We start from the raw sequence: 25,279 nt of genomic DNA on the forward strand, positions 1-25,279 counted from the left end.
GTTGGTTACAAAATAGTTTAAAAAATTAACATGCAGTGGAAGTAGAACTGGGTCTTCCTGTCAATTTGAAGTGTTATTGGAATTGCCCACTGCATCAATCCTAAACTTCCACTTTCATTTATGTTTAAATACTTGTAATTAGGAGAAGCTATTTGGGAGCTGTAGACACCAATAAATAGTTTGTATGGATTTCTAAAAAAGGTTGCCAGGATGGTCAGAAGCTCAGCATAGTTTACAAACAGATTCATCTGTTATGTAAATCTCCATCCATAATCATTGTTTATCCATTATGGCTAATCAGCATTCCAAGAAAGGAAAAGTGAAAAGAATTGGTAATGTCTTAAGAACAATTGCTCTTATACCTGCAGATTCCTTAAATTTAGCCATCAACTGAGTGGACATTTAATCTTTTGTTCCTCTTTAAAAAAATGCCTAAGAGAAATCAATAGCGCACATTTAAAAACAATGTTCTCATTTAGATACAGAATAGGCAAATAAGAAACAAATCTGATTACACTTTTACACTTCTTATTATCCTGCCTCTTCCTTTTCCTCCTCTCCTTCCCAAACATAAAATTCCAAAGAAAACAAAGACTCATTTAACTCTGGATGAGGTATAGGCTATGCCTAAGTGTAGGGAACAGACATGACATGATATGTTCAATACCTGAGATTCTTGTGTAGAGAGCGTTAATGAGGTGCCAACACAGCTCATGGCGTGGTTCTTTGATCTTAGCTTATAATCAGAGTCCCAAGCAAATATCCAGCATATGGCAAAGCGCAATTCTGTCTTCAGGACCCCAGGAAGAAGTTTATTAGAACAAAACCACCCCAGTCTTAAGTAAACTGAATCCTCACCCAATGTTCCACGCTCTACTCCGCGTTTCAGGGAAGGTTCAGGAACTTGATGTTCCTTAATAAACACATGCTTACTGATCTATTATGTGTTAAGCACTGTGCTACCTGTGGTTAGCTTGTGCTGGAAGATGCCAGCTAGCACACTTGCACAAATTTAAGTCCCTCTCTGGAATAGGGAGTGAATAATTTCTTTTCTCAAGGCCCAGGACCAATGAAAAGAAATACGTACTTTCTAGAATTTACATAAATTCAGCTGAAGTTTGTGGTAAAATTGTACAAAGAATACTGTATTTATTATACATTTTCTTCAGACCCCCGACCCAGGTCTTTGCTATGTGAACATTTTCCCAGCCTCTATTCTCCCCAGCCGATTTGGGCCAACTTTCAAAATCCAACCATCCTCCAAGTCCCAGTGAAAAGCCTGTCTCTTCTATGGTTTCTTTACATAATTCTTTAGCCAGAAATGCTCTCTTCTTCATTTGACAACTCATGGCAACCTGTTCCTGCCTCCAGTGACCACTCACCCTGTCTGTCATTGAGCAAGTTTATTTTGGCTCATAATTCACCTTCCCTAAATGGCAGGAGCTATGTTTTATTTCTTTTTATGCCTACTCACAGCACTTAATAAGCTACCTTAAGCATAGCAGTTATAAAATAAATACCTACTGAACTGAATCATATGTGCATAAATTCAGCGCTAAACCAAAAAGAAAAGGGACTCCTCAATTTTAACTAAAGCTCCAAAGCATTAGCTCAAAAAGAGGGGGATTTCTCTGAAAGGTTATATCAATAATAATAGTTTTAATAGAAAATAATTAGCAAAATCACCCCAATTTGTTCTCAGATTTTCTAATCAGAGTCTAATTTTGAATAACCTAATTCTGAAAGAAACTGAATTGAACTATGAGATTTAGAATTCTCTAATGTCAACCGTTTGTGATTTTTTTTTTTTTATCATGGGTAAGAGATAACTCTTTACAGAAATATTTATTGCCTATATTTTGTATATATGTCATGGCTGAGAAGCCAGCTCCATCCAAATTGGTCCTGGAGAATGGGATGAGTTTAACTTGTGAGGCCTACATGGTCCCAATTTCAGAGAGGGTAGGAATCCAATAGCCAGAAACTATGCAGAGCCCCAAAACAAAAATTCTATCTCATCACTTTTCTCCTACATGCAGCCTAAATAAATCTCTCAGCCAACTACTGTCTCTTTTCTCTCTTCCACGCCAACTTGTATGCCTTGAACAGCATCCCAGGTCTGAAACACCGAGCCATTTGCTTTCCTTCGATTTAAAACTATTTTAAAGACCATCTTTAAGAAGCTTATTTCAATGAACTAGGTGCCCGACCACTAAAGATGATTTATGGCACCTATTTCCGAGACTAGTAATACTTAAGATCTAAGAATTAAAGAGGATATAAAGAGATGATGGGTTGGCTAACTCTTTCCAGTACATAGTAAAGCAGTGCAGTGACAAGCACTGTTCTGTCATTCAGAGGACAGGTGCAGTTTGGTATCATCCTGAGGTTCCAATTACAGACTTAGCTTCTCAGAGTAATATTAAATTAATCAGGTATAAATTCAGAGAATAACTGGGCTTAAAATTTTTGTTTCTGTTTTTTGTTTTTTATTTTTCCCCAAACTTCCATGCCTTAAGACATTTAGGAAACAGTGGCCCAAAATAATATAAAACCTTGGTATCCATATATTTAGCATTGAAGGTTTCAACTAGTTGTGAGCAACCCCAAAGACCCATGATATGTAGAAATATGTAATTTTGCTAAAGACTGTAGAGTGGGAATGAGTCCCTTGGCCAGTGAGTGAATCTAGCTGACTTCATTGCAGCTTCATTCATCTTCATGTAGCTAGTTGTCTACTCTTGTTATTTTGTTAGAATTTATGGAGCATATTTTCTTCTACATTTTTGATGTGATTTGTGGAAAACATTCTATTGCATGTTAGGTGCTCCTTTCTTATTTGCACATTTAACAAATGATCTGCTAAAATTTATAATCTGGCTAGAAATAATTGGTGATCCTAAGAGCCAAATGACACGTGTCCTAGGTTCCCTTGTACTCTTAGGATAGAATGCCATAAGCAATACTCCCTGTCTTTTCTTTTATCTACTACTGTGTCTGCAAACATCCTCTTAGGGACAAAAGCCCAGCCATAAACCCATTGTAGACAGTTGAAGCCTGACCTCCTCCCTTAAATCCTTCTAGAACCTTCTCTGGAGTTAGGAGCTGCTTCCAGTAATTCTCATATTAATTCAGTAATCTATCCTTTAAAAACTTCCAGGATGAGAGTGGAGAACTTCAACTTCTCAACACAATGGAGTAACAGAGAATAACAGGGTCCACATTTACCCTTCCATCTGAAATAGCAACAGCAAAAAACAAGCAAAATATATGAAACAATGGTTTTCAGACATTGGACATTAGGCATCACAAGACAAAAGAGGGCAAATAAATGAGATGAGCACTAAGATTGCCCCAGTTTATTACTTGGATGAAATTTCCAGCCCAGTGCAGTGAGCAGGAAACCAGAACTATATAGAACCTAGCCTAGTATTCATGAGTTGAGGAACAGAGCTGGGAGTGGGCAGAGTCCAATGTAACTAGAGTCCACAGGGCAGAGTACCAGAGAAAAGAGAGCTGCACAGAGTGCATTCCAAATCCACAGATGGTCTCCCTTGAGTCTTCAGCTGAGTACTGATCGGTGCATGATACGAAGGAACCAGCTACCTAAAGCCAAGAAAAGATCCACCCAAAAAGGAAATGAGAGAACAATCCCCAGAGCTCACACAGGGCCAAGAATAGTTCACTTTAACACAAGGCAGAGTAGCAAAAACCTTGTAAATCACAAGGCATCAAGTAGAGTACTCAGAAGGGTATTGGCTCAGTAGTAGGACAAAATTCACCCTGGATTAAAGGCTGCTCTGGTTGGACCTTGAAAAGCTTAAAAGCAAGCCTCAAAAAAATATGACAATTTTGAGTAATTTAACTACATCCCATAACAAAGTTTATGACTATTTATAGAAATATGAAAATATCCAACATGCAACAGTGTAAAACTTACAATGTCTGATGTTCAATCAAAGTTCACCAGGCATTCAAAGAAGCAAGAAAATATAACCCTAATCAACTAATCAAAACCTACCCAAAACTGAAACAACTGTCAAAATTAGTATACCAGGGCATTAAAATAGTATTTTATAATTATATTTCATATGTTTAAAAAGGTAGAGGACATTGAGGGTATAGTGCAAAGTGAAATAAGTCAGAGGGAGAAGGTCAAATACCGTATGATTTCCTTCATTAAGTAGTAGATAATAACAACAATAAACAAACACATAGAGACAGAGATTGGATTGGTGGTTACCAGAGGGGAAGGGGGGAGGGAGGAGGGTGAAAGGGATAATTCGGTACATGTGTGTGGTGATGAGTTGTAATTAGTATTTTGGTGGTGAACATGATGTAATCTATGCAGAAATAGAAGTACAATGATGTACACCTGAAATTTTTACAATGTTATAAACCAATGTTACTGCAATAAACAAAAAATTTAAAAACAAAAACAAAAATAAATAAAATTAAAAACAAAGGAATCTTGTTACAAAACAAACAAAAAAAAAGGTAGAGGAAAGTTTGAACATTTAAAGGAGACACATAAAAGACAAAAATCAAACTTCTGGAGTTGAAAATAACAATGTATGAAATATAAACAAACACAGTGAGTGGAATTAATGACAGATTAGACTCTGCAAAAGAAAAAATTAGTGAACTTGAAGGCGTAGTAAAGTAGAAATTATGTAAAAGGAAGCACAGAGGGAAAAGAAAAGACAAGAAATACTGAAAAGAGCATCAGTAAGCTATGGAACAACTTCGAGAGGCCTAATATACATGTAATTGAAATTACTGAAGAAAACGACAGGTGAAAGACAGAAAAAATATTTGAAGATATAATAACAAAAATGTTTTCCTAGCTGCTTTTGAGATGTTTTTATCACTGATTTTAAGAAATTTGATTATGTCAAAACTCACGTTAAATATCAGACGGGGTCTGAGGGAATATGTCAGGAGCAGCAGGGAGAGTGGTATACTTTGAACTCTCCAAGACCAAGTAGGGCATGTCAAATGCCAGAGTGACCAGCCCCTGCCAGAGAAAGAATTGCCTTCCTTGCTCCGGCCTTTCTGTTAGAAACTTCCAGCACAACCCTAGCATCCTATTAAATCAAGAAGATTTAATATCCGTGGTTCATATTCCACATATATTCTGAATAAGCTGAAGTCTCAAAAGATTTTGATTTAAGAAGCCTGAGTTTTCATTTTTTTAATTCTTCTGAGCAACCAAGTTTGCTTGCCCCTTGAATCAGCACATTAAATACATTTAAAATGGTGTTCTAATAAGATACAGTGTTGTAACATTATCAGAATTAAAATAAAAAGGCAAGTACTCCAGTGAATTTAAAAACATTACAGCTAGTCTTAGTATATGGCTTAGTTGGGGGAAATCTGCTTAAATACATATAACTGGTTGTATTTAGACGAACCAGTTGAATACAGTTCAGGTGCACTCCAACCACAGTGGCCTCCTCACTGTTCTTAATCACCTCATGCATGCTCCCACCTCAGCAGGTTGCATGTGCTATTCTCTCAATCTGGATCATTTCTTCCTTCACTTTATTCAAGTGATAAGACCGTCACTTCATTCTTCATTGGAAGAGAAGACTGTTCAAATGTCATACCTCTTCTCAACCATCATATCTAAAACATTCTATATGCACTTATCCAGCTTTATGCATGTTCATTGAACTTATTAATATCTGACATTACATCATCTATCCAGTTGTTTATTTGCTACTCTAGAGCAGGATTGGCAAATTAAGGCCCATGAGCCAAATCCAGATATCCTATGCGCCTTTCAAAGCCTAAAATATTTACGATCTGACCATTTCAGAAGGTGGTTGTCAACCCCTTCTAGAGTGTGAATTTCATGGGGCACAAACTTTATCTGCTTTATTCACTCCTATGGGCTGAATTGTGTACCCCTTCAAATTCATATTTGAAGTCCTAACCCTCCATAACTCCGAATGTGATTGTATTTGGAGATAGGGTCTTCAAGGAGGTAAAATGAGGTCATATGGGTGGGCTCTAATCCAATATGACTGATGTCCTTATAAGAAGAGGAAATTTGGGCACAGACACATACAGAGGGAAAAGCACGTGAAGACAGGGAGAAGATAGCCATTTACAAGCCAAGGAGAGAGACCTCAGAAGAAACCAACCCCACGTAAAGGAGACACTCAATATTTATTTTTGAATGAATGAATTTAGTTAAAATTAGGAATCATTTTTCTCCAAAATAACCTGCTGTTTGACTCAATTCAAACAACTTTCTCTCATAAAATCATTTTAGAATTGCAGATAAGGACTACTTTATAAATCGTGTAGGTTTTTACGACTTCTGAATTATTGTTGGTGGACTAGCACTAAGTTTAGAGAAAATACATTTTATTTTGACTCATCACTATCACATTACTCTAAAATACATATGAGCTGCCTATTAACAAAAAATAATCTTTTCTCATTTCCTAGTAAAGATGGGGAAAAAAGCTATGGAGAGACAAGTCTTTTTACATTCCATGGATTTAAATAAGTTGGAGTAGATTTAATCAAAATTATGCTGCAAAATATTTCTAAAATACCAGAACATAATTTTACAGCAGGAGTACACAGCAAACTTCAGTTTTATGCACAGTATTCTAGTACTGATGCTACCTGTGATGATGTACACAGAATTCCAAGGTTCACCATTAAGCACAAACCCTACGTGTGAGTTCCAGGCAGTGTCGTTATGTTCTTGTAATTGCTACAAAACTAGGGAAATGGATAGTGAAAAGATCAGAGCTTCAATACTAAATTGATGGATGCTTGTGGGAATGATAATATGGAATTACTTTTTTCTAAGGAAGATTTCAACGCAAAGCAAAAGAGAAAGAAAAACGTACTCATTAAAACTCAACTTAATTAAGAGGAGAAGATCCAATTCCAAAATGGAGCCATTTTGAGGATACAAAAGTAAAAGCGTCATTCAACCATGGCTTCTCATCAGTCTCGGCCCCTTTTAAACTCTATAGAAGTGTTCAAGAGCCTAATACTTCAAATGCTCAGAATAATCCACTTATATTTATTAAAAAGTTGATTTTTCAAGGGTAAGCCCTGTGACTTTTGTTTCCCCATCTAATATTTATCTCACTACCCTATATCTGACCAGAGTGCTGGGCACAAAATATACATTTAGTAAATGGATGTCAGTTGCTTATATTACCCTCCAACCTCAGAGAGACCTCTAGCTTCTTGATTCCACTTCTCTCTCCTTACCTATCAACCACCTCCTATCTTTACTGTTTCTCTTTTAACTTGGAGTCCATGGTGCAATACTTGAGCACTCCCTTGCCATCTTCCTCAAATCTACTACATCAATAATTTGTTCCACTTGCCTGGAAAACTTTCAAACTTAACCAACTCAAGTATCACCAACTCTGGCCTCCATTCAGGCTACTCAATGCAACTAGTAAAAAGCACAACCAAGCAACAGGCAAAAATATTAACAACAGGTCTTCAACCTCAGCTGGACCCTCAAGGCTGCCTGACATTTCCCAGTCAGCTGTCAGTCTACTTCTGCAAAGAAATAGTTTCAAACCTTTCCTACTTTCCTAAAACTTCTAACCCCACCACAGATATTCTCTCTCTTAGCTGAAGACCTTACTTCATAGAAAAAAGAAGCTCCTGAATTTTCAGAAAACTTGCAAATATGTCTACACCTCTCCCTAGACTCCCTTTATTTCCACCTGGTATAATGGAAGAGGAGACTGTCCCTCCACCTAGTCTCTGAAGATCATCACTTTCAGTAGTCCCAGAGACATAGCTCAATTAATAATTCCCTCTCTATCACCTCTATCTTCAAATAGTTGAAGGTTTGTTCTCCAGAAGAAAGAATATATGTATCCTTTGCCATTTCATGGGGCAGAACATGGATCAAAGAATGGCAATTTCAGGGGGGCAAATTTTTTACTCAATAGAAAATTGACAACAAAAATGTAACAGGAACATCATGGTAAGTTCCATATCATGGGAGATATTCAAAGAGAAGCTGCATGTGATGTAGAAATAACAGTAACGATAGTTACTGTTTGCTGAGTACCTATAATGTGGCAGACACTGTGCTAGGCATATGTATAAATATATCACAATATTCAGCACAACTCTGTGAAACAGTATCGTTATTCCTGTTTTTACAAATAAGCTGAGGTTTACAGGGAAAGGTCACTTGCCCGAGATCATATACTTAGTCAAAGGCAGAGGTAGGATTTGAAGCCAAGTGTTTCTAACTCTAGATTCCCCAAAACTACCACTACCACCACCAACACCACCAACACCACCACCACCATTCTTTCCTTAAGCCCACACTCCATCCCAGTGGAAGGAGAAGTCTAAAGAAATGATCTCTAAAGTTTTCAATTCTAAGAATTTTTAATATACAATCCATTACTTCAAAATGGTTATGGGAATTTAATTATGAACATCCCACAGAAAGACAGCCTTGTGAGCTTGAAATCTGAAGACTATCCTCTAAATAAATACCATGTTCTCTGCAGCAAACATAGCCATCAGAATCCAGCACCTTAAATCTAACTCCTTGATAATTTTTTATGAACGATGACAAAATGAGATATATTATTTCCCGTGTATTAATCACCTCTAGCTTCTTTGTGGCTCTGTCCCCTTCATTTTCTTGTTGCTCAGCAAAAGTAAATTTTGTTTCAGATTGCTGTATGAAAGGAAGATTACAATTTAGAGCATGGATTAAATTTGAATTTGTGATCTATTTTCAGTCTATTAAGAGTAATTATTTAATTCCATCTGGAATCCACTACACAAGCAAGATGCTTCCTGGATTAAAAAAGAAGGTGGTCTTTCCCTGAATTGTCACACCTCAAGGTAGCTTCGAACTCTCCTACCCAAATAAGCTCAGACTAAGAATAATTGCTAGTGGAATTCTTCCTCAGAAAGTCCAATTACATGAATATGTCCTTATTTTAATCGAGAGGGCAGCATTCAGACACTTTATTAGCATTTCGGTTAGACTTCACATTGATAGAGCTCCCCAGACCTCCCCCCCATGGTTAATATCTTCAACAATATTTCTATTTAGTCTACATTCCAACAAGTTGGTTTAAGCAGTAAAAAAAGGATAATTTCTCAGATACATTCTTTTCAATCTAAGACTTTCTTTCTTTCTCCATGCCACTCTCCCAGATCGCGCTTTTTTATCTTTTATCTAAATCATATAAATATCTAACTCATCTCAAGTCTCTGATATTACACTGCCAGGCTCACCTTCCTAATAACAGTTCTAAGCATATCACTTACCCCTCAAAAAAAAAAAAATCAGTGGATTTCTATTAACTCTAAAATACTATCTAAACTTTTAGGCTAAAAATAAAATCTCAATGTTGGCCTAAGAATTACTTTTATGACTTCCATTTCTGGTGCATAGCAGACTAAATACTCTGAATGAACTTCACAGCTAAAACAACTAAGACACTAAACAAGATGTAAAAACAATCTTTTGAAATTAATTGCTGAGCTAACATAAAAGGATATTCCAGAAGGTAAAACAAAGTGAAAGAGAGAATCCTGGTAGGTAAGCAATTACCAAAGACTCCATTTGTCAGAGAGTTTTCTACTGATCCCTAATGATGTTGAGCTCCTCTGTAATGACTACACCATCCCTGAGAGGCAGTAGATGAAGCATAGTCCTCAGCCAGAGGTAAGGATGGGTAACCCCCACATGTATTTAGGATTCTAAAGGGCATTGCACATAGTGTAAGGGTGAACAAGAAATAAACAGAAGGAGAAAGCCAGGAAATTTATCTATAATGATCTTGGTGCAGAAGTGGAAGGAGGGGAATCTGCCTTAAGAAGCACATGTGGGCTCCTCTCATGGTTTTATAGATCTGAATTCCCGATGCCTACGTAGTCAAAACCTCTAAATGAATAATTTACTTAAAGTGGTCTCATGTTTGTAGTACCACCAAACAACTCTCTAAAGCAAAGGCAAATCCTCTCCAGAGGAACCTAGTTCAATTCAGTCCTCAAAGAACTCCCATAGTTACAGGTCTAAGGAAACGAGCTGCTTATAGTCAAAAATCTAAAAACACATAACAAACCACCTTGAGTGGGAGTAAGCAAAAACTGTAGCGAGCAGAGCCTAATCTATAAAGACTTTAGGTACTGTAATTATCACACAGATTATAAAACATCATGTTTAGTATACCTAAAGAATTGTTAAAGCTTGAAAGTAGAATAAAGAATAATAAACTATACAGGACAAAACAGATTTGAAAAAAAGAAACAGAACCTCCGTAAATAAAAATATAATTGAAATGAAATTATGCTTTTCCAATCTCATCTCTCATCAGATTTCTAATTTTCTAAATGTTTCCTGAACTTTCTTGCCTCTGTTCTTTTGCTCCCACTACTCTCCCATTCTACAGTATATTATTCTCTCTCTGCATTTCGAACCCATATCTATTGATCAAGGCTCATTTCCAACATCAACTCTTCCATTTAGCCACAGCAGACATCTTTCCAAATGAAATTATTCATATTTGTCTCCATGCTGTGTTTACATATTATAGTGACACTTAAAATATCTGTCTTTTATTAGTTAGTTGCTGCTAGGCCCATTTGCCCAATTACATTATAAACAGCTTGACGGACAGGGGCCATGATGTAAGCAATTCTATTTATCCCAATGTACCTGGCTGAGTATCTCACCCAGAACAGATGTTCAACACATGCTGACTGAACTGAATTGGAGTGAAAAAGTATCTTATTCCTCTAATGTATTCCCATTCTATAGCCGTAAAAACTTAAGCAATGAGCAAAGAGACTCGGCCTAATTCTCACTATGGATTATGTACAAAAATGAATCTAAAAGTGCATCCCCTGACTATAACCTACTGTCTTTCCACTGATCCAGATTTATGATAGCAGGAGACCCATATTCTTACATCAAAATAAGTCCCAGTTTTTCTCAATTTATGTTATGATATTATTATGTTAATAATTTAAAAACCTATTTAAGAACAATTCTGTTAAACATATTTAGTGGATTTTTTAATCACTAATCCAAGTTATTGAATTGAATTGAATCTGAAAAATCTTTTTTGTATTTTTGGGGAGAGGTAAAGTGATACAAGGTTGATGGTAGACAAATTGGGTACTAAAAAGAGGATGACTTGGTGTGAGATCTTGCTTAGGGAATCTAGAATACTTTAAACTAAAATGTAGGTTGTCTATGGGTTGGACAATAATAGAGAAGGTATTAAATAGAAAGGGGAAAATAAGAGTTAAGTGGAAAACATGCATAATGACAAAAAAGAAATAGGATGGAAAAACTACAATGGGGATTAAATATGGTGAATATTTTTTTAGAGAAAGAAAAGAATTCACTGAAAAACAATGTGGATACTCTTATAAACGTCAGGTAAACAGTCGACCATTCTTTAATACTCCCTTTCTCTTGGATAATACTAAAGTGGTTTCAATTTTTAAAAAGGAAATTTGGCATGAAAGGGTTCTGTAACATGGCCTGCCCACTTACGGGATTTAGGGTAAAAAATGTAAACCAGCTGTGATATTGAGGTTTAGGAATCATCTGTTGTCCATATTCAGTAGTTTTTCCCATGGAATTACAAAAAGAATTGTATGATGGATAGTCTACATCCTAATTATATAATTACACAGTAGAAAAGAACAGCTGAAGAGGAGCCATTTCATCCTTGTGTCCAATGTCTGCATAATCGACGTCTCACATAATGGATGGAGGTCTTACTATATAGCAAACCATAATTTTATTATGAAAGAATGAAATGTTGGCTTTCATATGGGATTAGAATACGTATGGTCAAACCGGTAGAGATAAAATGAGAACTAATCTAAAGCTTCGACCCGAATATCAACCAAATCCAAAAGAATTATTATTAAGATTTTAATATATTTTCAGGAAAAAAAAATTCTTGACTTAGTTTCTCTGCTCTTTTCAAATGCAGCCGGTCCCAAAGCAAGAATATAAGAGTGTATCCCAGCAGATAAAGATATTAAGGGCCAATGCCAAAACTTTCCAAACGTGAACCTAACAGAAGTTTCTGAACCTAATGGAAAATCTAAGTGCTGAGCTGAGAGTAGGTAATCGATCATCTATTTTAGCAACTGTTTCTGTGCCCTTGATGTCAAGAGAGGTTATATGTGCTATATCTCTCAGAGAAATCTCTCCCCTCCAGGTCACCAAAAAGTAATTCTAAGTGTGGAAAATGTTATCACCACTATAGCTATTCAAGAATGGCAGAATGTGAAGTCAAAGAAATAAAACCATTCACAAGCTCAGCTACCCTGGGAATACGACATAATGGAAAATATTATTTACACAGTGTCAGAGCAAGAGTAGGTGGGGAAATATTAAGGGGAGCTGCAGAAGACTCACTGTGCTAACCAAGCTGCAGGTGACTTTGAAGACACCTGTGGCAGAAACATTTGCTGACCTGAATTCCTAATCTTTATTAAAACCACAATGAACTCCAGAACTATTTGGGTAGGTAGTGAACAGAGAAGGGGAACTGGCCAACATAAACAGAAGTGAAATAAACATTGGCAAAATCCACCACTTAATCTTTCCAGGGTTAAAACATCCTGGGCCCAAGAGAGAAGGAGTTCTTTTTCCCTTTTCTGCTCATTTTCCTTCTTTGCGTTTTAGCCTTTCTCATTGTGTGGGGTTTCTGGTCAGCCAGCAAAGCTCTCCTCGTAAAGCCCACGTCTTTGCTTACTGCAGCAACATGTCTTTCCCTGCCACAGCATGTGACATGCTTAGGCTTGGAAATGGATTCGGATTTAGTCCTGGGCCACCAGTACAAATTGCAGAGAACTGCCTGCTCAAACTCTGGGGGAAAGATGCTGACTTACAGTAATTGATAAGGTCACTCCTGCTGGATGATCCTCTAGTGGAGAAAAGGTAGCTACTGTGCTTAGCAGAGAACTGGGAACATCAGTTCCAGAAAAATAGCTTCGCATTTCACATGACATCTAAGAATTATATCACTCTCTGTAGTCCACCGTATAATAAGAAGTCTGTAGCTTTCATTCTGTAAAAATTATTAATCATTTGTGGCTGAAAAATGAATCAGTGAAGTTAACCTACATTGTCAGGTTTGATTTATCTGGAGGTAAACAACATTCTAAGAGGATTTAGCGGGCTAGTGTTTAGTAAAAGGGTATGTCCAGGTCGTGGCGCTACATAGATTGAATGTCCAAACATTTAAAAGCTCCTTCATCATTGGGCTGAATACGAAAGTGACAGCCATCATTTGGTGACCTCAGAATGTCCTGGCTATTTGTAACAGACTTTCAGTAGTGAATCTAACCTCCCATCAGGCTGGGGTTAAATAAATGACAAGTTATTTTTCTGAGTTTTAAGATTAATATTGAGGTGCCCTGTTATAAATATGCTCTTCTGAAAAGAACATTAAATTACAATTATTTGGAGGAGTATGTGAGGGAGGAAAGAAGAGAGAGGTGAATAATTTTTTTTGTTCTCTTTCACTTGATTTCATTACGTTGGTTTCTCTACACCCCATCATAATATTTTTCTGTCGGTATAGTGATTGCTACAGTAACCACCTGTGCTAGACAAGCACCTGCCTTAAAAATGCAATTTTTAGCAAAGATTTAAATTGCAAACTAGAATTCCAAGGCCCCCTGCCAAAACAAACTCACTTTCCTTTTGAAGAGCATGTTGTCTCCCAAGGAAGGTTTTCCTGTACAGTCCTCTGTATTTTGACTTAATAGTAAATCTCTCTTTCTTACTCTCTCACTAAATTTTTCTCTCTCTTGTCAGCTGGTTAAGGGCAATATCTTCACCAAGATCTCAAACAGCAAACTGGGAGGCCCTTTTCAAATTCTAAAAACAAACTTCTCTTAGTCATCAGCTCACTCATATTTGAAGGATCGGTTTGTTCCCTATACATTCTTGCAACAATGAAGACTTCCAAGAGAAAACTCTGAATGTGACAAGCCCACAAACGTAGAATGTTCATTTATGTTGTCCATGTTTTTGGGGGGAGCATATGAAGCCTTATTTTACAAATTGGCTCTGAAAAAGGCTAAGAAGCTCTGTCCTCCACCTCTCATGCGTTCCAGTTCCAAGGGTGCAGTGGTGAATGCAATGAGCTCTGGAAAGAGATGAGTTTGAATCTCCACTTGGTCATAAGAGGCATCAACCCACCATGCTACCTCTTTCAACACAAATCTGTTAATCCAGGTAGCATTGAGAGATGAAATTTAAATGTGATTTCTCCTAACATGAACTCATGAAGAAATCCAAAAATACCTTAATTACAGACACTGACTTCTTGATATCTCATATTGAAATGGTTGCCATAAAATGGATGTTTTATGATGAAAAATGGTCAGCGAAGGCCCCAGGAAGTGCTTTTGAGAGAGAAGCAGATGAAAAGTGAGGAAATCTCTTTGAATTCAGTTATAAGACAGCAGAAACCGTGCCAGGCACCTTGCAGGCTTAAAGTCCTTTAACATTATAATGTTCTAAACCGTGAGACATACACACCAGTAGGAGCTCAATAAATAGCTGACCATAAGAAAAATTAAACGAGAAAGCAGTTGACTATGTGTTTGACATGAAATGGGACTAAAATCCCTTAAATTATTGAGTCTCATCATTTGCCACGTTCTACCTATGACTATTGGGAGACACTCCTCTGTGAGTGCCTTGTGTTCCTACATATCTTGCTGGGTACATCAAGAAGGCAAGGCCATTACTGCTCTTTACTGGGGCCATTTCTCAGGGTTGTATTTGTAGCAATTTTGGAGGGATGAAGTAATCTCTCCTCCAGGACAAAGAGCAGGTTTGCTTATTGTTTGCTATAAAACAGTGGGTCCTGAAAGCTCAATGTTCCTTGGCTGCAACACAAACCCTCTGCGTGTGCAGTATCTACCTTGCCACCTCATGTTACCTCCCAGGGATTTAGGGGCCAAAGGGAGCCACTACAAACATGATGCCTCTTGTTGTGCTGTGCATAATAAAATCCTTTTTCTCCAATGCAGGAATTTCATGTATTCTACCAGCATTCATGAAACAGCAAAGCCTGTCATTAGCCTGTAAGTAGTGTAAAATCAAATTCCAGACCCAACAATGAACATGTTTTGTGTCTCTTAACTGTAACCTTCTTGAGGACAGTATTTGTGGTTGATTCATTTTTGTAGCGCCTGAACACGGTGCTTGCCTGGAATAAGCACTAAGAAAAATGTATTAAATAGATATATGGTTGAATATGAACTAACTTATTTACCAACATTACAATAGCAAATTTTGTGTTCAGTATTACATGAAAGAACTTATTACTGACTCTAAAATAGACCTAGAGTCCATGTAAAAGATAAAAAGTTGGAAAAAATGGGAAAAATATACAGTGACCCAACTGGATATCAATGAGTTTAATTCTTCTATCTGAATAGAGTTTATAATACCTCACATTTGAATAATGATTCACATCTTCCAAAGTTATTCCATATTTCTTACTTTGCACCTCAAAATACATAGGTAGGAAAGATATTATTATCCCCTCATGAATGAGAAAGTGAGTTTGTAAGACAAATCCAAGATTGTTCAGTTGGTAAGTAGCTGAGAAAGAAAGTTCTGCAACCCAGAACTCCTCAGAATTAGGGCTCATACCAAAATGTGGCATTATCCACAGTATTTTAATTTATCCATATTCCTTCTTCTGAAGGCTTCCACTCATGCACTGATTAAACTTAATAGAGATGGTCCTACCAGTCTTCTCAGATTTTTTCTATGCATGTGGTTGGGAAGGGATATAATTTCATTATTTAATGGGCAAAACAGGCCTGCAAATCTTTTCAAGTATGACCTGTTTTGATGGCCATATTGTTTCATACCCCATATACTAAACTCAACAATGCAATGAAGCTAGTAGACTGAACAGATGTATTTATTTCCGTGCAAATTTCAAAAGCTAGCTAATAAACTCAAGATTTTCTTTTAAAATAAGACATAAACCTCACAGTGCATTATTTATTAAAATTGTATATTTGGTAATAGACTGATTTTTTTATTATTTTATTTGAGAATGGGGCCAGGTTTGTAGGCTTGTACCACTATTAATACAAAGCTTGTTAGTTTTAAATTTCCAAAATCTTCTTTCTAAATACTCTAGAATCATGTGTGAATTTTTAAAGGATTGTTTTTTTGTACTAGTTTTCCATCTTTTAAAATCATCTTAATTTATGATAATATATGCTATCGCATGCTAAGTGGAATAAATTGCCTAAAAGGCAAGCAAAATGCACCTAAGTGTTATACAAATCAGAAATCATTCACATTTCCATGTTTTTGCCAAAGAAAAACTTTAAATATAAGCAGTTAAAACTTTCCTTTAGTGTTGTGTGTCTCATTACTCAACGCTATCTCCTGCAGAGTATTTGGGATTTTTATCGACATGAGAAAAAACAATCAAGGTTGAGATAACTGAGGAGTTCTGTGTTCAGTGATGCAGCTGGCTGCAAAAATAATCAGCTTGATATATCAAGATCATATTTCATAATTTCTAACTTCTATGTAATTGATAAATGCCCAAATATTAGGCTGGCATAAATAACGTACTTTAATGTGCTGTGAGGCAGGAGAGAAAGAGAAGTGAGATCATAAAAACTCTGTCAACTTAAGGCCACCAAATGCTCTCAATGGATTCAGTGGGCAGCAGAGCATCAGTGGGCTGCTTAAAGTTCTCATTCAGTTCCAATTTGATTTAGGGATCCCCTGCAGAAGGTAAAAACTGACCCTGAATTCACCTGTTTTCAGAAAAATGCTAGCCATACATTAATACTATGTACAAAAGTTTGGCTGTATGCATTTCTTTTGCCATTCTTAGTTGTATCACATATCTAAAATGAATACATAATAGATTTACGTTATTTTACTCAATGCCTGGACTAGAGGAAAATAATCTATAATAATATACAAGTGAGATATGGCAGTGAATTTTCTAGAGAAAGAGAAAGAAGGGAAGAGAGAAGAAAAAAAGAAAAGAGGGGGAAAGTAAGGGAGTGAAAGAGTAAATGAGAGACTGAGGAAAGAGAACATAAAGACAGGAAAATCCTTTTTCAAGGTCGCCTAGCAAAACAACTTTGTGTTCTTTTCTACATCAGTCTCCTGCTTCTGCTCAATTCCAAGCTTGTTCTCAGGTTACTGGCCTGGGAGAGACAACTGAGTTAATGAACCTGCCTATCTTTTACCTATAGTCACACAGGGCTTTATTTTAACTCTTATTCGAACTACCACCCAATATGCGGGCAATAAAAGCAACCACACAGGGGTCCAATTTCAACTTCAGGCTCACCCTGAATGGCTCCTTAGGTATTATCTTCATATTAATAAAGATATAACTCATATCTGAGGAGACATAATTTACCCTCATAATTACATTAAATCAAACAAAATCCAATGGTAGGATTTTCTTAAGTGAAACATTAAAGCATCACATAAACAGTATCAAGTCACAACGTACAGACCTCCAGGAAGGTTAAGCCCAGCAAAAAATGTGTTTCCTACATCAGAGAGGACTCTCTTCTTTAAGCTCATTAATTTGCCATTTACAATCTACCTGAAAGTCTACTTCTCTATTTTTAAGACTAAAGAGCTCTAAGAACATTGCCACATTGCATAATATTTACCTGCTAATCAACAATCTTGTCATTTGATAGCAAAGGAGGGAGGAAGAACTAGATGAACGATCATTTTCCTCTTTCCAGGAACATGAACAATCAGAGCTTCACATGTCATCTTCCCTGTGATATCACAGAATAGAATTGTAACTAGGAAATTTATGACTGCAAAGGAGAGCAAAATAATGAAAATTGGTTGGTAGATTTGATACAATTCTGCTAATATCAAAAGTAAGGTAAACTCTTCTAAAGACATTGTTTCCAGCATATAACATAACTGCCCTTCCTTTGGTCTTGTAAACCAGAGTTATCACTTTAGAACATGGGTGTTAATCAAGCAACCAGAATATATACCAGTTGTGAATCATGCCCTGAACCAGATGTTATGGAAAACACAAATGAAATAAAAAACCAGACCTCTATCATCAAGGAGTTTGGAAGTATCATGCTCTATCTTCTCTGTTTATTCTTCTCCTTCCTACACAGCTCCGTGTGTGATCCACTTCTAGCTGAGCAGCCCTCTGTTCCCTCTCTCAGAATTCAAATAGAATCTTTTGTTTCCTCAGCCACATCAAGAAAACAAACTTGTTTTGTTTTGTTTTTTAAGTGAATGAAGAGGTACTCTCCAATTAGCATTAACCTTTCTCAATCATCACAGCAGAAAACCATGCTACAGCTTTAGTCCCTGCATGCTTTTCCTACTTCTTGCCACTTACTATGCTGATCTTAGGTGAGAAAATTCTCCGGTATCCCTCTTTTTTTCCAGAGGAAAATAAGAGATTTGTGGAACAGCAGCAGATTCAGGAGATATGACCAGTCACAAGCACAATGCCTTCACAAGACATTTTTCTCCCTGAAAGTGAGTGGGATAACTCGAGTTTTCCTATGTAGAATGAAAGTGCTTTAGGATTCATGAAGACGTGGTCGCCACTCAGTCTCTCATTACTCAGTCGCCTCGGGCTAGGAGCAAAGGAATTTACCTCAGGAGGTGATCAATGACTTTAATCTCCTACCTACGTGTTCCTTGAGGCACACCTTACCTTGGAATGCAAGGACACATTTTATTCATCTGCCCCTATGCCCTAATCTTTGAGACTAACCAGATCACCTAATACTTTTTCCTTTGACATTTCTTTAGAGTAGTAAAAACAGCTAAAAATTGTGTATAATGGCCCCGCACAGACACTTCCATGCAACTGCACTGCCCGTGGGTCCTGTCCCCACGCAGCTCTGCACTGCCCGTGGGTCCTGTCCCCACGCAGCTCTGCACTGCCCGTGGGCCCTGTCCCCACGCAGCTCTGCACTGCCCGTGGTTCCTGTGCCCACACAGCTCTTTACTGCCCATGGGTCCTGTCCCCATGCTGAACACAAAATAAAAGTGCACAAACGAACATGTGTCTCGTGCCTGAAAATTCTTTTTAGGCTCACGACTCAGTGGCCCCACATCAATGAGCTCTCTATTTCCTATGGCATGAGCAAACGAAACACAATAGGTGCCTAATAAGAACATAAACCAATGAATAAACCTATAGACTATTTGGCTGCCTGTGTGTTCCCCTTGGAGATGTCAAGTTCACCCAACAAACACAATACAAGCTTTTGTAGACTTGTAACAAACTGGTTAAAAATAATGGACATTTTCTCAAAAGATCTAACAACAGTGTGCCAAAAATATTGATTCAAAGTTTTCATAAAGGTATTTCTTTCCAGCACTGCTGAAAATTAACAGTGCATTAAGGACAAATTAAATCAAAGTCCACAACTCAGTTTCCTAGATTTCACAATTAATAGGACCAAAAATAACATATTAATTTCTGTAGGATGTGGAGAATTAACACTTAAAAACATTCCGCATTATCGATAAATTCGTGGTTCATTTTCACAAATGGAGTTTGTTTCAATTCTCAGCTGTTGGATGATGATTTGACTTGGAGCAAAGGCAATGTAATTGGGTAACAGCTGAGATGTGCTTGTTTGAGTGGACTGAAAGATCCATTGCAGGATTTCCAAGAGTGTGAATTACAATTCCAATGATATCAGAAGCAACTAATTCTGTTCTTTAGAAGTGCAGACATAAAAGAAGTTTGAGGTTTGCTTATTTCGAGCTTTAATTGAGGGCTAGGTTGTAATTCATTTTCATCCCTGAGTGAGTGGTAAAAACATACACAGCAGGTAATTCACACCACCTCAAAAACTGTTGGTGCAGTAAGAAGACTAATCAGGCTAAGCTTCCAGTAGCAAATTATCAGCTACAAATTAAAACCTTGCCTCATGCTCGCTAAGAGCAACCTACTTTTTCACCAAAACACACATGTGAATATTAGTAACTGTTGGGTTGCAGCAGGATGCGAAGATTAGGGATCCTACCTGCTTGCATTAAAGAGAGCCTTGGAAAGGTGTGAAATAAACTAGATTTCAAACAATGCTAGATTTTTGGTTTAAAAATAAAAAATCATTGTAATCCCAGATGGTATGGTGTTTATTTTGAGAAGGGAAATTTAACGTCACATACAAATAAAGTAGTAAACTTAGGTTCTGAATAGAGTTTGAAACAGTTTTCACGTAAGTCCTTCCGGGTGAGCATCTTCTTGAACCATATTCTTCAAAATAAGCACAAAAGACTGCTGACAATACAAATTAATTAAATTCCTGATATTAATTAATCTCAAGGGAATAGAGAAGGATGCTAAGATAAAAATTCGTTGATTTTTCTGGCTTTAAGCCATAACCTCAATGTAATTTAAAAGTATATTTTTAGCATTTAACCTTCCCTGTGATTTTTGCTTTGATGATGTTGAAAATTGTTTCAAGAAAGCTGCAAAGTGGCAACGATAATACACAAAGAGTTCAAAATGGCTGCACATATCTGATAAATATATACGCTATATACATAATTATGTTATTGGCTTAAATGACCATAATTGTACCTTTTGGACTGTAGATCCAGTTTTAGTTTCATCTCTCTTCAAACAAAGCTGTTATGAGCGCAATATAGATGTGGGAACACAAATAGTAAACATACTATGCTTTACTAGGGCTAATTTTCTAGTATCCCAAATCTTGGCTATGTTAATTCAGAAAATCAAAAGAAGAGAAAAACACCTGGTTGTGGATTAGTCAAAGCAAACTTCCCTTTAAGAAAAAACACACCCTGTTTTACGATGTGGACCCATAGCAAATCTATGACCTGCCACAGTATTTTGTTCTGTCAAGTGTCTCTGTCTTTAAAGAGTACCAAAAAAGTCTTTCAGGACACCCAGATAAATTACTCAAGAGTTGCTGAGCTGATTTCCTGAATGCCAAATTTCAAGCCTGAAGCAAATTTAAACACTATCGTTGAAATCTCTAGAGGGAGTGAAGGAGGTGGAGAGGAGAGAAGAGGTTTAAAAATGGAAACTCTGAAACAGCCTTGTGTAGCACTGTACCACCCTCACTCTAATAACCAGCTGGCAAGTCATTCACGTCTTTAAACTCGCAGAGATTTGGTGCATGCTGGACTCTGCTTGGTAAATACATATGTGTATATATAGTCCCGAGTTCATCTGTGTGATAAACCATTTCCTAGGATTCTACCTTGAGAATCACTTCTAGACAGGCATGGACATATTTTTGACTGGCTTCATCAATTCAGCCCTCTGTGTGTGTTCAGCTTAATTTATCAACATCTCTTCATCTGAGGCAAAATTATTATAAATGAGGAAGGGTTGAGAACTCTCAGCCCTTTTTCAACAGATCTCTGTTTACTTTTGAAGACGTGGCTGCTTGGTCCACAGTTACACTTAAAGATACAAATATTTTTTAAGTGCTTCCTCTAAGTAAGGCAGTGTACTGTGATGAGAGGATCTTCTTGGAAAATTGTATGTTTGTCAGAAGAATATGTCCAAAATCTTATCAGATTTGTAATCCCAATTTTCTTCTCCAAAGGAATTTGAGACAGACCAGTATCCCACCATGAGGCGTGTGCAGTGGCGGATGTGAAGCCACACTCCTTCCAGTCCAACCACCGTGCCCCTCCAGCACAGTAACCACCACTGTAGCCGAGCTGGTGCTCTTGGTTTTGGACTCCAGAGAAAGCAGAAAACAAAATAAACCAAAGATGTCCGCCTTTCTCATTTTAAAGGTCCCTGAACATTTCTCGAAAGAGTTAAGTGATACACAAGTCTCATTAAATCTTCTAAGATAACTGTTTGATGTGTTACTCAATAGATGAAACACAAAACTGTTCTTTAAAAATCAGTTAAATTGCTTGAAGGAACAACAAATTCATACATCAGCCCATTCTTTATGTTCTAAAGTGCAATTTATGGGGCTAAATGAACGTAAATGTCATACCTTTAATTTCGTAAAAAGTTATGTACAAGTCTATTATTCCAAATAATCACAGAACAGAGAGCAGCTACCTTTCTGCTCAGTGGGGTGCCATTTTATAGACTTTAAAATTCGCTAAGTTCAAGCAGCTTTCGTTCTAAATAATACATGTGCTAAATATGTCACATTAAAAGTGCTTTTGGCATGTAAATGATCCGTTTTCTCATAGAAATGCTTTTAAAAGAATCTGAGCTCACTTTTTTTTTGTGGAAATTCTAAGTGCATTGAATTTCATTGTCCTACAGAACCATGCAGAGTTGAGCGAAGTGAACCACAGGGACACACCAACCGTTGGCAGCCTGTGTACTTATGTATCATTTGAACTGTCAGAAGTATATAGAGTTCTATTTGCTTCAACATTATTTTCTGTTCCAATTCAGCAGAAATTTTCTCTTTTGCTCTCTTTTTCCCTCTGGAACTAAGTGTTAGCAGTCAGTTCCTGGTCTAAAAAGTTAGCGATTTACTGTTAAAACATAAGGCACGTGTATGAACAAGTTTCCTGTGTATTCATTTCATTCTTCAAACTCTTTGCTATTTCCTCTGTTTTTTAACACTGAACAATAAACCTGATGTTTTATGGCTGATTTAAGGTGCTTAGCCACCAAAAAAGTAATTCAAAATTCTTGTGCATAATATGAATAAAACTGAAAGCAAAATCTCTCCCTCTTGAAGCTTCATTATACTGCTGCATACGGAGGAGGCTTCCCAGCCGTACATGCAGGCTACTAAGGGAGAGTCTTTCAGAACTTCTGGACTGATTATTCTTTCTCCCTTCTTTGTGATGCCATGTAGCAGAATTTGATGATATCAGCTATCTTCTGCTTTTAGAGATCTTTTGCTCTTACTTATTAAAATAGAGCAATTGAATGCAGCTTGATATTCATTATGCAGTTTGTAGAAGTTATTTCTCATAGACTATTTAGCTTTGAGGTTCTCTTAGAATTTTAACTTCGCCATCCCTTCCCCATATAAAGAAAAAAATGTCTCAAGAAATCCCTCAGAAATGATATGTGTAAAAGGCCTGAGATCAATTGTAAGCAAAGGAGTTGGCTTTATGGTAGGATAATTCATAATATAACCATAAAATGTATAAATAAGAGTTTAGAATATGAGTGGGGTTGCTAGATTTAGCAAATAAAAATATAAGACACCCAGACAAGCTTGAATTTCAGATAAACAGCAAATAATATTTTAGTATAAGTACGCCCATGTCAGATTTGGAACACGCTTATACTAAAAATGTCTTTACTGTTTATCTGAAGTTCAAATTTAACTGGACATCCTATAATTTATCAGGCAACTCTAAATATGAACCTAGTTAAAAAGTCTAACTTAAATAATGCAGTATAAACCTTTTCCATAAACAAATCTATTAACTTTTGTGATTTAGGCAGTGATGATCCATTACATCTATACACTTACCCACTCTGATATCAGTGCATACCTTAAAAGGTGTTAGGAATGCATTCCTAAGAAACAGGTTCAAGTGTTTTAATTTAATATGATTAGCTAATAATTCAGACAAGCAGATGCAGAAAGAGAAGAGTTGCTTTTTATTTGTTCAACTGGAATTTGAAAAATTGCGTGTGTGTGTTTTGTGGATATCAAAATGATTCCTTCCCTCAATTTCTCCGTTTTATCACTTAAATATGTTTATAGGGAAACTCATTTCCTCTAAATGTATGGCTGTATTTCAATTTCCTAGTTAAATCAGATTATTCTGTTAATAAGAATTGCTTTTAGGAAGAGAGTTTGTATTTATTGAGCACCTATTATGAGCCAAGTGCTTTAGTTTTTTTTTTAACTTTATTTAATCGTCACAAGAACCCTAAAAACTAACTACCAATTATTATCCTCAATTACAAAGCTAGCACAAGTTTCAGAACCAATATGGGTAGTGGTATGATTGGTAGCCCAATCAATTGAATGGCAAAGTCCATATTCTTTTCACTATGAAAGGCTCTCTCAGAAGAGTTGGCCGAATCTTACTTCCTTCTCTCTTTTACAAGAAAAGATTAGACTTGGGAAAATCAAGATGGTAAAATCAGAATAAGAGTCTTGCACTAACTCAACACTGTTAGGAGAAACCCCTACATTTCCTCTAACTGTTCTCTCAGCAAACCTAAAGTAGATCAGTTAATGAAAAATTTTTTACAACCAGGTCCTTGGAATGAAAACATTTCTTCCTACATTTTTTCTGCCCTTTACATTCATTTCCATAACACAGAATAATAAGAATTAGATACCCATGGAGCCCATGGGTATAAGACTTTTGAAAGAAAAGTCTTAAACCACATCTACATTAAGGCTGTAACTCATGCATAAGCCTCAAAAGCTACTTCTTTGGACCAGTCCCCTCTACAACCACTGGGAATTATTCATTAGCATTCACAGTGTGAAAAATGCGTGAGCAACACCACTGCATTTTGTAAAATGCAATTTTTGGCAGGTTGACTAAAATCTTGGCAAGCATTACCATTTTCCCAAAATGTATTTGCATATAGGCTTACTGATTTTTATTACTCTATCTGGACTCTCTCCAAATTCTCCCCATCCCTAAACTTAAATAGAGCCCTTCAGGAAAGATTTCTTATAAATTAAAAAGTACTATTAGAACAGGTGGAAACATGAAACTAGCACTTTATGTATTACAAAAGAAAAGCCCTAAAACATATTCAGAAACATTTATTTACTGTGTTCCTAAAACTGCATTTATTCTTGATAAAGTAGAAGGGTTTAACAAGTTACCAGAAAGAAAACCTTCCTAGAGAGTGATTCAAGGCATTCTACAGGGAGGATACAAATCCTGAGAAAGTTGTGTGGGAGAAAAAAAAGAGGGATTGTAGTTTTTATTTTAATATCACAACCAATCATACAAAGATTATGGGCTAATACACACAATTCACAAATATGTATATATATTCAGAGTTTGTTATGCCGCTATGCAAAGATGTACAAAGGAAACACTGAAAAACAAGGTACATTTGCTCTTTCTATACTATTTTTACAAAAGCAAATGGAACTGAAATAGAATGAGGAGACTTTAAAAATAAGACTCCAAGTCTTCTACTACAAATCTTTTGATAGTATAGAGAGGAACAATGAACAAAATCCACCAGGACGTCACTCTTGCTTCTCCCCCTTGTTGATACCATCACATCACCCACCCTGATGAGGACAGCTTTTGAGCAATGTAGAGAACATTTGAGAGGATTAATTGAATTGA

The 25,279-nt window shown here is 36.7% G+C and overlaps 1 long non-coding RNA gene across 1 annotated transcript in view; it reads right to left on the reverse strand.

Moving 5' to 3' along the window:
- The window catches only part of LOC147917524 (uncharacterized), a 69,859-nt gene extending 51,361 nt beyond the window's left edge, over window positions 1–18,498 (reverse strand). Inside the window, exons 1-2 of the long non-coding RNA XR_015551715.1 lie at window positions 18,103–18,498; window positions 17,695–17,808 (exon numbers count right to left, since the gene is read on the reverse strand). This is a non-coding gene — a long non-coding RNA (uncharacterized LOC147917524). The remainder of the gene's footprint in view (window positions 1–17,694; window positions 17,809–18,102) is intronic.
- Between the last annotated feature and the right edge of the window lie 6,781 nt (window positions 18,499–25,279).

This window comes from Ceratotherium simum, chromosome 3, assembly GCF_057802395.1.
Source record: "Ceratotherium simum simum isolate JZ-2026a chromosome 3, ASM5780239v1, whole genome shotgun sequence".
NCBI lineage: Eukaryota > Metazoa > Chordata > Mammalia > Perissodactyla > Rhinocerotidae > Ceratotherium > Ceratotherium simum.